Raw genomic sequence first — 13527 nt, 5'->3', positions numbered from 1 at the left:
ATATCTAGCACCATCTTGTATAGTAATATAATAGATGTAAAAAGTAACAGCAGAATCAGTGAACATAACCATAATGCCTTTGGTCAGCAAGCTTCTTTTCCAGTCCATAAAGTCGACAACAAAAGCAAATACTGAATGCATCGCTTGAATCCCTGAAGAGGGAGTCCTGGAATAAATAATCATTGGCAGTTCTTCTGTCACTGATTCTTATGAAGTGCTCCCTCTTTCAACTTAAAAAATATACACATTTCTCTTCATATTTACATTTCCTACATGTACAGTTTTAAACATCACTCATTTCTTTAAAAACATGGCAACACAGCATTTGGAAGCAAGTGGAAAACTTGGAAAAAAAAACAATATTTTTCTGAGTCTGTCTGAAATGACTTTCGTTCAATGTTTTTATAAAATGATTTTTGATAAATATTGTATGTCAGTCTTTTTGCAAATTTACTGCATATTTATACTGAAAGGAATTCTAGATTTCAAACTCTGAATTTCAAATAATATTTAAAAATGTAGGTGTTATACAATTCTGAAAACCATTAAAGAGTACAGTTTAACACAGCTTTTTGATGGACTTTGATTTCTGAAGTTTTTTTGGCTCTTGGAGAATGTCCATGCAATTTGTAGTCAGACATTCTTACTGGTGAAATTTAAAAGAAAAAAACATTGATGAGTGAACATTAGAAGCTGTAATATACAACTGTAGTTCAGAACCATACATGAAATAGGTGCTTGTTGTTCCCCAGACCACTGTCCCCTCAATCCAAACTTGACCAAAAAAAGTTTGAGGACCAAAAAAAAAAGAGGTGGAATATGGAATGTCATGCAACTACATCAAGCTGCTTGCTACAGCTGCAAAAAGCTTAACTAGCTCATACTGAGTTTCTAACTTCAGTGACAAATATAGTATTGCCATTCATTTATGAAAAATGCAGGTATTGTCCTTGTGCCTATTCATTACTCCTCAAATACTTTACTGTGCTCTAGTACTGCAGCTGTTACTGAAAGTACACAGATAACCTTTGCACCTATTTAGTGTCGGTCTCTCTCCTCTGTCTGTCTCTCTGTCTCTCTCTCTCTGTCTCTCTCTAAATTTAAGAAAATTTGCCTCCTGGATTTGGTTGACTTGTTTGAATCCGTTACCAGGGCTGTGGATGAAGGTAAGGCTGCATACAGCCTACCTTGATCTGGCCAAGGGCTTTGATACCATTCCTCACTCAGGAATTATTGATGGTGTGTTGCAAATTGAGCCTACCTTGATCTGGCCAAGGGCTTTGATACCATTCCTCACTCAGGAATTATTGATGGTGTGTTGCAAATTGGTTCACAGATGGAATACAGTGTGAAAGTAGCAGACTCCAAGTCAGACTGCCAACCAGTCATGAGTGGAGTCCCACAGGGATTGGTCCTGGGTCCTCTCCTGTTCGGCATTTACCTCTTAGAAGTCCAGGCCAACACAAACGGACTCTAGCTCACCAAGTTTGCAGATGACTGCAAGCTGGGAGCCATTATTAACTCCTCAAGTGATGCAGACATCCTACAGAAAGGCATCACTAAGATCAATGACTGGCGATGAATCCACGGCCTTAAGCTTAATGCCAAAAAATGCATTTTCATTTCCTTTGTAAAAACTCAGTTCCCACTAATTACCACATCGATGGGAGGCAACACTGAAGGTGTTGTAAGCGATCTGGGGATGCTGGTTGACAACAACCTCTCCTTCGATCACAACATTGCCACTGTGGTCAGAAAGTCCTATGTGGCACATCTCATTACCAAGGGTTTTGTATCAAGGAAGAAAGAGGTCATCGTCTCTTTCTACTCTTCCCTCATTAGACCAATCGTAGAGTATAATCCCCCATTTGGCATGTACCTCACTAGACACCTGCAACAACTGGATAGGCCACAGAAGTACCTCATGAAGAGGATCCTGGCATTAAACACATCTCCTACATGGACAAACTCAAAAGGCTCCAGCTATTCTCTGTCTCATATCGCCTACTTTAGAAGTGATCTCTGCTTGACTTACAAAGCCATGTCTGATCCAGCTCTGTTGGGATAATCCCAACCCTCTGCAGCATGAACTCCAGAGACCTCAACCTCATTACCACAATCAACAGAATATGCTGAAGGAACAGGTTCCACACCCAGAGACTGCCCATGCTCTGGAATAGACTTCCCTCTCATACATGCCAAGCAGAGCACCTTGCTGTCCCTCTTCAAGAGAAATCTTGATGAGGAGATGGGTAATAGAAAGTTCACCCCAGGGATCACTCCAGTGGCTCTACTTGATAGATGCACTGGGACCGAACATTGGGTGACACAATGCCAAGGCACTTCTATGGGCAAGGCTTGTAAAGGCTCCAGGGGCATTAGCCTAATACACACCTATGAACCTAAAAAAATAAAAGAAAAAAATCTATCAATCAATATCAAAAATGTTATTACTAATTTCCCCCAGGAGGAGGTTAGCAGGAAACAGCAAAATTCACAAAGTTTCAAGTTAATGTGGGAATCTGCCGTGTTTATAGTCTTTACCAAGTGGAGTTCCCTTAGTCAAGGAATTATATGTAGTACTTGTATATACTCTAGTTTTAATAAGTATACAAGCCTGCAACAAATTTTTCATCATCTCAAAAGCACTTACAGGTAGTTTCTTCTAGTAGATACTCTTAGCATTGAATCTATCGTATCTTGTATAATAGTTAAGGTCTTCACCTCCCATGCACAAGGCACAAGGTTCGAGCCTGACCTTGGCCAATGCATGGTTTGAAGTGTCATGTTCTCCTTGTGTCTCTGTGGGGTTTTTTTCCACCTCCAGAAAACAGGCTGAGGATTTTTCCTTCTCTTTTTTTTTTTTTTTTTTTTTTTTTTTTTAATAATCATTTTTTATTATTTTTCACAACCATATTACAAATTCACACATTATATACAATATATACAAAATGCTTCCATTGGTTAATTTCACATATATATCAACCTCATGTATTGATCAAAGGTACAGCACTCACAATCAAAAGGAAAATAATAAAAAAAAAAAAATCCAACATTAACAAATCCAAGCCAACAATCTGTCTTTTCTGTACATTTTCTATATAATCTAAGGTTGATTTAGACTATATTCTGGTTCCCAGAAAAGTGGATAGTAACCTCTTAAGCCAAAATAATATTAAAATTTGCTCCCAGATTTTTATGTTGTTGATATTTTTCTTGTGATCACTAATTAACAGTTTATGCGCTAAGATGTGTTTTATTGCCAACAATCTGAAATTTTCCCACGATGTCTGGGCTGGGTTCAACCAATTTGTGGCTATATATAATTTCATTAATAGGCAAATATTCATAATTACAATTGTTTTTGATTTATTTAGATTCTCCGGGGGAATATGAAGAATCATAAACTTCCAAGAGAGTGTTGAATTTTGGTAACCCATTTTTTGTAACTGCAATTTTAATGAATTCCACCATTTATAAATGCACTTACAACTCCAGAACATGTGAAGCAAATCTGCTGTCTGATCAAAGCAATGTGGGCATATGGGTGAATTCTTCGCATCAAATTTGTGCAAAGTGAGACGAGTATAGTATGCATTGTTAAATATCATCAGCTGCGTAAATACCAATTTCTGAAGGGATACGGACTTTAATGTTAATTTAAATGCCTCCAATATCTTATTGTCATCTGGGAATATCAATTTCTCTCTCCAGTAACTCGATAAAAGAATATAATTATTATACTTCCTCTCTTTTATCAATTTATATGCTGCGGTTATATATTTTCTATCCTGCAACAGCGCTTCCCATAGATTACGAGAAATGATTAAATCTTCCTGTTTCATTTCAAAGTTGTTAAAATAGTTTATAACCAAGTCTTTTAGCTGTCTTACTATAATTAAATAGGAAACAGGGAGTTCTATTTCTTTTAAAATATCTTGTACTGGTACTCCTAGAAAAGGATATAAATCGAGTACAGTTAACTCCATGATTAAAGGGAATTTCTTTAGATCAATCAATTGACCACCAATTGTTAAATGTGGGTTCCTATGAAACGGTTGGAAAACCATCATATATTTTAATAAATTTAAGGAAGCGAAAAGAGTTTGAATTGCCGTCACATAACTTTTGATGTGCTCCATTAGCTTATATTTACTCATTGTCCAATTATTTAAAAAGGGTAATGCTTTAGCGTTGACTCCCACTTCATTTATATGCTTGTACATTAAGAGCACCCATTTGGGTGTCCATTTTCTATTATCACTATCGAAGTAAGATGTCTTTAAAATCCTATTGGCCTGAATCACTAAATAGTACATTTCGAAATCTGGTAATTCCAGCCCCCCCTTATTTTTTGGAGCCATCAATTTTTCATATGAAATTCTCGTCTTCCTAGGTTCCCAAAAAAATCTTCCCAATCTTATATGAAGCTGTTTGAAGAATGTTTTGGTAATTCTGAGTTGTGCAGCTCTAAAAATATATAACATTCTAGGAAGAACATTCATTCTTATGATAGCTGCTCTTGCCATCATCGGTAACTTCAATCTACTCCATCTTTCAAGATCCAATGTTATTTGATCTGTAGTTGACTTTACATTGTTAATAAAAAAATCTCTATTTTCAGTTGAGGACAATTCCCAGATATTTTATCTTTTCTTCCGTCAATACTTGTCCTATTAATGATAGCATTGAAAAAGGTGTGGGTGTCTTTAATGGGAATATTTTAGATTTTTTTAAATTTAGCTTGTAATTGGAAATTCTCTCAAAGATTTCTATTGCAGCTAATATTTTTTCAGTATCGGAAACAGGTGTGGTACAATAGATGTTTAAATCATCTGCATAGGCAGCCATCCTAACCTTTATACCATACAGTACAGGAGAATTATAAAAAACATTTTGCTTAAGGTGTAAAAATAAAGGCTCCAAGTAAAGATTAAATAAGATGGGAGATAATGGGCAGCCTTGTCGGGTACCATTTATGATTTTTATCCTATTCAAGCATTCGTGATTTTTAAATAAATTTGTGTATGCATTTCTATATAGTATCCTTAACATTGAGAACTCCTGCGGTATATTAAAATAAGGTAATGTATCAAATAAATAATCCAAATTAACCCTATCAAATGCTTTCTGAGCATCAATAATTAGGGCATACAAATTCAGGTTTTTATATTTCGCATAAGAGATTAAGGTATGGAGCGTTAAGGTATTATCCGTGGTATGCCTCCCATCCATAAACCCCGCCTGTTCCTCTGATATTATTGGGTTTATTACCTTTTTCAGCCTACTCACCAGAATGGATGTCATGATTTTCATGTCCATATTCAAAAGTGATATAGGCCTGTAATTATCAGGATTTTTGGAATCACCTTTCTCTTTTAATATCAGAACTGTCCTTGAGGCATTAAAATGAGGATCATTAATTCTATTTAGAGTGATATAATTAAAAGTCTGTCACAATACACTGCTCAAAATCTCACTAAAAGATTTGTAGAATTCGAGGTCAAACCATCTGGGCCTGGGGCTTTGTGAGGCTTCAGTTTCTTGATTGTTTCGACACCTCCTCAACTGTAATCGGTTTGATTAAATCTCTATGAAATTCCTTGTCAATATTAGGAAAGTGATTCTCTGTAAAAATCTTTTCTGTCTTTATCTTGCAAGAGTGTCTGCTTCTCACCATAAATCTGATTAAAAATTTTTTCAAAGGTCTTCATGATATCCGCCTTGTCAGTATATGTAGTATTGTTATAGTGTATTTCAGTAATTAATCGTGTTGATTTCATCTGGTTAATAATACGAGCTAATGCTTTCGAGGGGGTTTGAACATGATTTGCATATTTAACTAAATTTCTTTGTTCATAAAGTGACAAATTTCTATTATGAAGTAAAAATAGTTCTTTTTGACATCTTAATAGCTCAGTTTCTGTCTGTTCATTATATTTCCTCATCAAATCTTGGTCCAGTAATTGAATTTTAGTTTCTAAATCCAACTGAGTCTTCTTTTGTAATTTTTTATAATATGTAGCTTTTTGTATAAATAGTCCTCTTAGCTGCATTTTAGTTGTAGCCCATTCTATATCTATTGGGTGTCTATTTTGGGAAATATTATTTAATGACTGTTTAAGTATCTCCTTGAAAGTATCTCCTTGACTTCCATTAATATATCTTCCTTGGTTAGTAAATATGGGTTCAAGGACCAATTATATCCTCAAAGCCTCTTAGTATCCATATTACTACTGTTTAAGGTTAAAGTTATCTTTGAATGGTCTGAGAGTTGTCTGACTTGATTAGAAACACTAGGGTCAGCTGAGATCAACACCTCTGAAATTAAGAAAAAGTCAATTCTCGACCACATTTTATGGCAGGTTGAATAATAAGTAAAATTCTCTGCTTTCTCTTGTGAGTGTATGTGTTTAAAAGGGTCATAGAGTTTGAAATCCATTTTCAATTCTTTCAATGCTACCATTGCCTGTTTATTGAACGCTGAAGAAGCACCCAACTTGTCTAATTTAGGATCTTGATAAGAGTTCCAGTCACCTCCCAACACTATGTAGCAATTATTGTATGACTGTAAAATGGAATAGATTGAAGCTATGAAATGATGCTGATTAACATTAGGGGCATATACACATATTAGTACTATAGGTTTATCATAACATTTGGATGTGAGAAGGACCAAACACCATCTACCCTCCTGATCCATTTTCACATCCCCAATATCTCCCTGAAAGTGATTCTTAACTAAAATTGCCACCCCTGCACTATTTGTTGTTCCTTCCGCCGTCACAATCTTCCTAACCCATTTCTTATTCTTCACTGACTCCCACTGATCATTAGTCATATGCGTTTCTTGTAATAAAATACAACATGCTGATGATTTGAGAAACAAATGAAAAAACAGCTTTCTTTTTTTTCATGTTCTGGGGATTTTTCCTTCTCAAACTTGCCCAAGAATGGAGTTCTGGGCAGCAGCAGCACAAACTCTACATGGTGCTCTATAGGGTAAAAGTTGTATAAACCAACCACTTTGAACGTCTACTGTGGTGAGCAGCATCCTCATGATACGAGAACATAGATCACAGACTGCATACTGTAGCAGGGCTAACTTCTAAAACAAAATGATCTGGAACTACAGCCAAATCATCAGGCAAATGACTACATAGGACAGAACTTCTTTTTATACCTAAAACAAGTTCACTTGACTAAGACCACATGATTAAAAAAAAAAATACAGTTTTACATGGCTTGAGCTATTTTAAAGGAACACTCACTCAATTTGGTTGCATAGTTCCTTCAGTATAGGTTTCCTTAATATGTTTATATAAAGCATTAGCTTCAATACACCTGACTTGAGGCTTTTTTTTTTTTGGGGGGGGGGTAAACTCTTGGCTAGACTGGCCATTAGCCTAGTAACCTCCTATGATCCTACAAATGGTCTCCTATGTGCTCTTTGAGTTTCTAATTAGTTTTACCTGTATAGAAAGCATCACACATCTTACATTTTACCATACAAAATAGATCACATGTACCATATACCCTTAATATAAAATTATTTTTGCTCACTTGATGTGCAATGAAGTTAGCATACTTACAGTACATACATTTATTACAAGTATAAGTAAGTACCTTGCTTATTACATTTTAGACTATGTACAGTTTTGTTCTTTATTGCATAACAATTTTGGATTCAAGTCCAATAATTTAAAAAATAAGACGTCCATTTCCTATTTTAACAAGGGAAGTTGTTATATTATTGGCCAGTACTTGAGATGTATTTCTACAAGTTAGTATACATCTACAATTGTGTATAATTGATATTTCTCTGTTTCTGTTGGAAAATAATCTGAAAAAAAAAATAGATCTAATTTCTTGTGATCTCTTTTGTATAATTTTTTTGCTTGCCCTTGGCTATTTGTTGTTCACCATATCCTCTAGTTTTAAATTCTGTACCCATATTATTCATTTAAGTAGGCATTTCATTGCTTGTTTAGTCTAATAAAGCAAAGCAGATCCACAACCTGGAAGCTGGCTCTGGAAGCCCAAAATGAAAAGTTGATGAAATGCTGATATTCCTTCTTCCGCAAGGCAGAAAATGAAAGGCTGCAACTTGCATAAAACTTTCTTGCTTTAATAACAAACAAAAATCTCCTCAAGCGCTTTCGCTCAGCCTGGTGCTTGTTTAGTCTAGCTACTTGTATCATCAGTTTTTATAATAATAAAAATGAGGTGGATGCATATCAGTACGATTTAAATATTTATTTTTCTTTGCATCTTTCTTGTATATAAAGTAGTCTCCATCAAACCTTTTGTATTCTTTAATGCCTAAGAAGTCTATTTGAAATAAGTGTATTTTCTTAAATCTCAAAAAACTAGTGGTCGTGTGCATATACTCAAATTCATGTAATAAAACCAATGAGCCTTCCCATAACAAAAACAAATCTGCAATCTCTTGTAAATTAAGACGTTTCAATAATGCCGGCTATTTTGATCAGATAAAAAGACATTATTTAATACTATATTCAGTAATGCACATATATTTATATCTGCAGCCATGTGATGGTGTAAAATGTGGCTCTAGGTAATTCAGTCATGTTGACTAATGTCAATAAATAGTCATGAATATTTGTTTGTGATAAATGGGTTGAGGTCATGAACTACACCAGGGACCAGTGCTAATGGTGGGGAGGGGTGAATGTGCTCCTTTGGATCAGTGTGCGCCACCCTGGGTCAATAAGCCACTGGCCGCCTGGAATCTAGCTGTCCAGCTTGGGATACCTGGGATAGTTCTGTTGAGCGAAAGGGATGCAAGACTTTTATTCTGTGTAGACTTGCTGGCAAAGCGGAGCTCGAAGTGGATCATCTTATGTGTCCAGGATACAAGATGAAGAGGCATAGCAGCCAAAGACACTATTTATGATCCAGAGTCTACTAATCCTGGAGAGGACAGGCTAGAAATGGTTTGGGAGAGGCTTTGGAAAACAGTGAGGGGATGTCATCAGAATTAGTGACACTCCTGGCAATCAGACTCCAGTCTAATAAAGGGGAAGTTTATCTTCATATCAGTCTTAGCAGGGTTGTGATAGTGAGGAAAATAGTACATTCTGACAGCAGGACCTACTAGATAAAGCAGGACAACGTGAATTAGTGTCGCTAATGGGTGACCTGAATATACACATCAGGACAGACAAAAGAGGCCATTCTAGACTGTTTGGCAAATTGCTTGATAGTAGTCAGCACATGGTTCCAAAAGAGCGTGAGCCACAAGAGCAAATACAAGAGTGGCCAACATCCCACTCTGACGAACTTCCTTATATGAAGGAACAGGTACAGAGGTAGAATCGGCCATTTTAAAAACATCCCCATTGAAACAGTTGGCCCATGGCACAAATCACTGGTTGCCAGAATCAGCTGCAAGTATCAGTCAGAGAAGGCTGTAAGGTCAACAAAGACCTGGCTGATGACTTGGAAGTTTATTAATGTATTTATTTATTTTACATTTGTTAACCAGGCTAGTCTAACTGGATATAGGTTCATAGGTTCATACTAGGCTATCTGCCCGAGGGCATTTACAAGCCTAGCCCATCGTTTTGTGGCTTACGCCACCCCTTTAGTATGGGGAACTATACCCATTATTTTGCTGTGCCTCTGTCGAGCAGTGACACTGAGGTAATCCCTGGGGTATATCTGCGATCTCCCATCCATTGGTCAAGATTTCTCTTGAACAAGGCCAGCGAGGTGCTCTGCCTCACATGTACCGGGATTTTGTTCCACAGCATAGGGAGTCTTTGGGTGATGAATCTATCCCTCCAGCACGTCCTATTAATAGCCGTGTCAAGGTTTAAGTCTCCCGCCCTTGTGGCTCTGATGGATCTAGATTTTTGAGGTGAAGCATATTCATCAAATCTGGGTTTGACATGGCCTTGTATGTTAGGCAAAGGTCACCTCTGAGCAAGCGGTGGCGACTGAATAGAGCTGGAGTTCTTTCAGTCGGGCAGCATAGGACAGATTTTGAGACCCTTTATCCTTTTGGTGAGGAACTTTTGTGGCCTCTCCAGCTGCTGCAAGTGTCGGGTCAGATACATTCCGAATGGGGCATTGTACTCAATCATTGGTCTGATGAGTGATGAGTAAAGGGAGACTATGACCTCCCTTGATCTAGATGAGAATCCCTTCATGATAAGGTGGGCAATGTAGAAGGTCTTCCTAACTACTTTAGCTACATGGGTGTCGAATGACAGACTACTATCAACCTGGGTCCCCAGGTCCCTGATAACTTCTTCTGTGCTCAGTGGATTGCCACCTATTTGGTAGCTAGGGGTAACCTTGTTTTTCCCGAAGGGTATGACTATGCATTTTGGCATTTAACTTTAGGCCGTGGCTCTGGCACCAGTTATCTGTTTCTGTGAGACCCTTCTGAAGGATATCTGTGTCAGATGTGTTTTCTACTATGGCGCCCAGTTTGCAGTCATCTGCAAACTTTGTCAGCCATAACCCTCCTGTGTTTGCTTGTACTTCGGAAAAGTAGATGCCAAACAAGAGTGGGCCCAGGACTGAGCCCTGTGGGACACCACTTGTGACAGGCTTTGAGTCTGACATGGCGCCAGCAACTCTGACCCTGTGGGTTCTGTCACTCAGCCAGTTTGCAACCCATCTTGTGATGTATAGGTTGACATTTAAGCTGATGAGTTTTTCAATGATACCCGAGTGGGGTATTGTATCGAAGGCCTTAGCCAGATCGAGGTAGGCTGTATGGACTGCCTTTCCTCATCAATGGGTTTGGTGACTGTTTGAAAAAGTCAACCAAGTTTAAAAGGCATGATCTGCCTTTGACAAAGCCAAACTGGGTTGGATCCAAAGTCTGCAAATTCCCTATGTCTTTATTTATGAGGTCCATTATGATCCTCTCCATGGCTTTGCAGATAAGGCTTGTCAAGCTAATGGGCGGTAATTTCCAGGGTCGGTGGAGGCACCGCCTTTGTGAAGTGGTACCACAGTTGCAGTCGCCACTCCTGGGTGCGTATCCAGAGGTAAGACTATGATTAAACAGCTGTCCTAGCTGTGGGTTTAATTCCTCATTGCGTTCATGGAGCACACAGCCGGGGACACCATCAGGTCCCATGGATGCTGTGTTTTTTGCTTTGCAGTGAGCAGCTCTCACTTGGGCTGGAGATGTTTGGGGGCTGCAATCGTTTGGTATAGATATCTCTCCTTTTGGGGAGGGGAGTTTGCACTGAACCTGTCAGCCAGTATGTTGGCAATGTCTGTAGGATCAGTAATCTTCACATCATTTTGAACTAGCTCTGAGCATATCTGGGAGTTTCCTCCCAGGTTTCTAACATAGCTAAAGAAGGCCTTATGATTGTATTTTGAGTCTTTAGCTATTTTTCTCGAAAGTTGCTTTGGATGATTTTATGAGAGCTCTTAGTTTTGTACTTATAGTGATCAAGGGTGTCTTACCTTTTAAGGATTTTGCTCTATCTTGTAGTAGCTTCCTCCTTTTGTTGTAGAGTTTGTTTATGGCTGGGGTCCACCAGACTGGACGCTTGCCTTTGGTACAAAGAGTCTTTGTTTTGCTTGGGATTGCCTTATCCATGCAGTCCTGCAGGTGCTGGTAGAAGGCATTTGTAAGTGATTCAGCGGCTTGAGTACTGTTTTCCGCGCTCGGGGCCTTAAAGGAGACCACACTAGTCTTTAGAAGTGTGAAGTCGGCTTTTGAGAAGTTCTTTACTGTGGTCTTTTTATTTCAGGTGGGGGTGGGATGAGGACCTCCAGCGAGATTAGTTTGTGGTCTGATCTCACCAGTGAGGGGTACACCTCCGGTGTTGAACATTGTGCTCCCATGTTCGTGATGATGAGATCAAGTATGTTATCTCCTCTTGTGGGGATGGTGACTAGTTGTTCCATGGCATTTGAGTTTATGAATTCCAGGAACTTTTGGGCTAGGGTGTTTGGGCTTGAGTAGTGATCCCAGTCTATATTAGGGTAATTGAAGTCACCTAGTATGATGGTGTTTGGTGATACATTTATCCCTCTAGTGTTTTCAGGAAGGCCATGTGAGGTTCCTGAGTTTGTGAGGGTGGCCTGTAACATGCTACAATTTGCAGAGCAGTCTTGCCTATGGTTAATTGCACCTGGATGGTCTCCGATGCATCGTGCGTTGCCACCAGTCTTGAGGTGTGGGTGTCCTTGATGAATATGGATACCCCCCCCTCCTTTCTTGGTATTGGCCGGATTTTGGGGCGGAGCATGATATGAGGTAAAACCTGATAGCGCTGGGGTGCTCTCAGGAGCCTTGAACCAGGTTTCTGTCACAGCACAGACATCGATGTTCTCCATACTGAGAAGGGCCTTGAGTGCGTGCATTTTGAGATTTAGACTTCTGGCATTGAGCAGCATTACCCTTAGTTTTTTTCCTTTTTTGTGTTCTAGGGTGGTAGGTTTAGAATTTGAGCCTTGCCTAAAAAAGGCACTATGGGGGTGGCAAGAGCCTTTGCCAATATCCGGAATCCCAGGGGTGACAGGTGCAAGCCGTCCCTTGCGAAGCAGCATGGCTTGTCCAGCATGTCATCCCAGGCAGACAGACACTGGATCCCCTTTGAATGACACCAGTGTTTAAGCCAATTGTTAAAGCTGATCATCTTATCTCCGTATTGTGGCATCATTCTTGGTGAAGGTAGGATACTGCTCAAGGTCAGGGTCATACCTGCCTGGGCTACATAATCAGAGAGCTCCTCAATGTCTCTTTTCATGTAGTCCAAGGAGGTACGTCTCAGGTCGTTTACACCAGCGTGGACAATGACTGAGTCATATTTGTACCTGCTGTTGAGAGACCTGAGTGCTTGCGTTATGTGGCAGATTCTAGCGCCCGACAGGCAGCTTACTGTGACCTTCTCCTTACTCAGTCTGGTGGCGGGACGTCAGTGTGTCTGACTATGGAGTCACCAATGACTAGTGTGTCTGGCATTGTGTTTGGCCTTAAGGGCTGTGACTGTTTGACACTCTGACTGTGAGGTCTATGTGTTACAGGTGTTGTGTTCTGAGGTGGTGGTTGTTTGGGTGTCTGCTTTGGTGGCCTCTGCTGTTTTGGTAGATTTTTGATCAGAGCCTCCGAGTATGTCTTTGTGTGTTTATGTGTATGATTTGAGGTTGTAATGGTACTATGTGAGACTGGGTCTATAGTGTGTGTGGTAACCTTCTCCTCCTGACTGGTCTTGCCAGTCCTATGTTGAGAGAGCTCAGCCTCCAGTTTGGCCGTATAGTTGCATCTCTCGCATGTATTTGTGTTTTGTGGGAGGAGGAGAGGGTTGTCTGTGTACATGAGGCAATTGTAACATTGCCTCAATATTCCCAGGTTCACCAGCTGAGCAGGAGAGGACACTAGCAACTGATCCCTCGACATGCTAGAAGGAATAGACAAAAACTTTAAAAAGATTCCGGGGACGTGGGTGACCGAGAAATGGGGGTTGCCTTTTGGGCTACTATCTATGACAAGAGTGCCGTATCAAGGTAATAAGTACTGTAGGAGCA

Source organism: Protopterus annectens, chromosome 2.part2, assembly GCF_019279795.1.
Source record: "Protopterus annectens isolate FY-2018-M chromosome 2.part2, PAN1.0, whole genome shotgun sequence".
Classification (NCBI taxonomy): Eukaryota; Metazoa; Chordata; order Ceratodontiformes; family Protopteridae; genus Protopterus; species Protopterus annectens.
Note: the sequence above shows the minus strand (reverse complement) of the source record.